This window comes from Triticum dicoccoides, chromosome 1A (assembly GCF_002162155.2).
Source record: "Triticum dicoccoides isolate Atlit2015 ecotype Zavitan chromosome 1A, WEW_v2.0, whole genome shotgun sequence".
In the NCBI taxonomy this organism is placed as follows: Eukaryota; Viridiplantae; Streptophyta; class Magnoliopsida; order Poales; family Poaceae; genus Triticum; species Triticum dicoccoides.
The window spans coordinates 589,841,428-589,844,849 of record NC_041380.1 but is presented as its reverse complement, the minus strand read 5'-3'; positions in this window follow the sequence as shown (position 1 = coordinate 589,844,849).

Here is a 3,422-nt window from a genome sequence, read left to right as displayed (position 1 = left end):
TCCGATTTTATCCGAAACTTCCTCGTAACACTTTCTGTGTCCGAATATAGCCGTCCAATATATCAATATTTATGTCTCGACCATTTCGAGACTCCTCGTTATGTCCGTGATCATATCCGGGACTCTGAACTAACTTCGGTACATCAAAACTCATAAACTCATAATATAACTGTCATCGAAACCTTAAGCGTGCGGACCCTACGGGTTCCAGAACAATGTAGACATGACCGAGACACGTCTCCGGTCAATAACCAATAGCGGAACCTGGATGCTCATATTGGCTCCCACATATTCTACGAAGATCTTTATCGGTCAGACCGCATAACAACATACGTTGTTCCCTTTGTCATCGGTATGTTACTTGCCCGAGATTCGATCGTCGGTATCTCAATACCTAGTTCAATCTCGTTACCGGCAAGTCTCTTTACTCGTTTCGTAATACATCATCTTGCAACTAACTCATTAGTTGTAATGCTTGCTTATGTGATGTGCATTACCGAGAGGGCCCAGAGATACCTCTCCGACATTCGGAGTGACAAATCCTAATCTCGAAATACGCCAACCCAACATGTACCTTTGGAGACACCTGTAGAGCACCTTTATAATCACCCATTTACGTTGTGACGTTTGGTAGCACACAAAGTGTTCCTTCGGCAAACGGGAGTTGCATAATCTCATAGTCATAGGAACATGTATAAGTCATGAAGAAAGCAATAGCAACATACTAAACGATCGGGTGCTAAGCTAATGGAATGGGTCATGTCAATCAGATCATTCACCTAATGATGTGATCCCGTTAATCAAATAACAACTCTTTGTCCATGGTTAGGAAACATAACCATCTTTGATTAACGAGCTAGTCAAGTAGAGGCATACTAGTGACACTCTGTTTGTCTATGTATTCACACATGTATTATGTTTCCGGTTAATACAATTCTAGCATGAATGATAAACATTTATCATGATATAAGGAAATAAATAATAACTTTATTATTGCTCTCTCGAGCTCCTCTCATAAGCAGGCCTTCCGGGCCTACGTCTGCTGCTATGCCCTGATGGGCCTATTGGGCTAGCGGGCCTGCATCCTGGCCCAATTAGAATTTGGGTTTCTAGTCGTATGTAGGCCGCTGTGGCCCAGTAGGTGGGCTTTTTTTCATTTAGTTTTTTTCTGCTTTATTTATTTTGTTTTATTTATTTTAGTTGTTTTTTCTATATTTAGAGTTTCTTTGTGAATATTTTTGCTTTAGGTACAAAAATAGAAACTTTCTGTTAGTGCCGGTAGTTTTCAAATTTGAATAGTTTAAATTTTGAATTATTTGAAATTTGTGCGAATCACTAGTTTGTGAATAACTTAACTTTAAAAATACATTTTGCAGTGATTCTTTTTTATTATGTTTAATATTAGTGTGTTTTATCATTATATTCAATTTGGTAATGCTTAGGTTATTTAAAAAATGAAATGTCTTTGTAACATATGAGTTTTCGTCCGAAACCCTGATAGTTCGAAAGAGTCTGTCCATTTTGTACACGAAGTGCAACCAGTTTTTGCCGTAACCCTCTCTACTTTTTTGCACATGCTATGTGGGTGAAATTATGATACCATGCCAACTTTCAACCTTTTCGGAGTTCATTTGAAGTGTTTTTCAATTTAGCTGAAAAAAACAGTAAATGCATGAAAGAATTTGTTTGCACATAAAATTTCTTCGCATTTCAAATGTCAAAACACATAACTACCCCTAAGTATTACAGAGATTCCCTCCTGGGTGTGAAACACAGACGAAAGTGATGATATATAGTGAAGCCGATCACATCCCAGATCTTTGGGTGTGAAACTTTTTCTTCGCGTGTGTCCCTTTGCGCCGTAACCATGGAAAATCTTCATCATTTAACGGGATGCTCGGGTCAATATTCATTGTGAATGGAGCAACTTCATCAAACTTTTCATAATCTCCTGACATGTCTGTCCTGTCATCCACTCCCACGATGTTTCTCTTCCTAGAAAGAACTATGTGCCGCTTTGGCTCATCGTATGATGCATTCGCTTCCTTATCTTTTCTTTTTCTCAGCTTGGTAGACATGTCCTTCACATAGAAAACATGTGCCATATCATTGGCTAGGACGAATGGTTCGTCTGCATACGCAAGATTGTTGAGATCCACTGTTGTCATTCCGTACTGTGGGTCTTCCGTTACCCCGCCTCGTGTCATATTGACCCATTTGCACCGAAACAAAGGGGCCTTCAAACCACGTCTATAGTCAAGTTCCCATATGTCCTGTATATAACCATAATATGTTTCCTTTCCCGTCTTGGTTTCTGCATCAAAGCGGACACCACTGTTTTGGTTGGTGCTCTTCTTATCTTGGGCGATCGTGTAAAATGTATTACCATTTATCTCGTACCCTTTGAAAGGCATTATATTCGAAGATGGTAACTGGGACAGCAAGTACATGTCATCTTCAATAGAGGCATCATGCATGGTACGTGTCTGCAACCAGCTGGTGAAACTCCTGGTTTGTTCACGTGTAATCTAGTCATCAGACCGCTCCGGGTGTTTGGAGCGTAGCAAATTCTTGTGTTCTTCCATATACGGAGCCACCAAGGCGGAATTCTGTAGAACTATGTAGTGTGCTTCAGTGAGAGAATGTCCGTCCATACATATTATTTGATCCCCTCCTAGCGTGCCTTTTCCATCCAGTCTGCCCTTATGCCGCGATTCAGAAACACCAATCGGCTTAAGGTCAGGAATAAAGTCAATACAAATCTCAATGACCTCCTCATTTTCATGGCCCTTGGAGATGATTCCTTCTGGCCTAGCACGGTTATGAACATATTTCTTTAAGACTCCCATGAACCTCTCAAAGGGGAACATATTGTGTAGAAATACATGACCCAAAATGTTAATCTCTTCGCATAGGTGAACTAGGACGTGCGCCATGATGTTGAAGAAGGATGGTGGGAACACCAACTCGAAACTGACAAGACATTGCTGTTGGGTTTCGTAGTAATTTCAGAAAAATTCCTACGCACACGCAAGATCATGGTGATGCATAGAAACGAGAGGGGGAGAGTTTGATCTACATACCCTTGTAGATCGACAACGGAAGCGTTAACTTGGTTGATGTAGTCGTACGTCTCCACGGCCCGACCGATCAAGCACCAAAACTACGACACCTCCGAGTTCTAGCACACGTTCAGCTCGATGACGATCCCCGGACTCCGATCCAGCAAAGTGTCGGGGAAGAGTTCCGTTAGCATGACGGCGTGGTGACGATCTTGATGTTCTACCGTCGCAGGACTTCGCCTAAGCACCGCTACAATATTATCGAGGACTATGGTGGAAGGGGGCACCGCACACGACTAAGAATATGATCACGTGGATCAACTTGTGTCTCTAGGGGTGCCCCTTGCCTTCGTATATAAA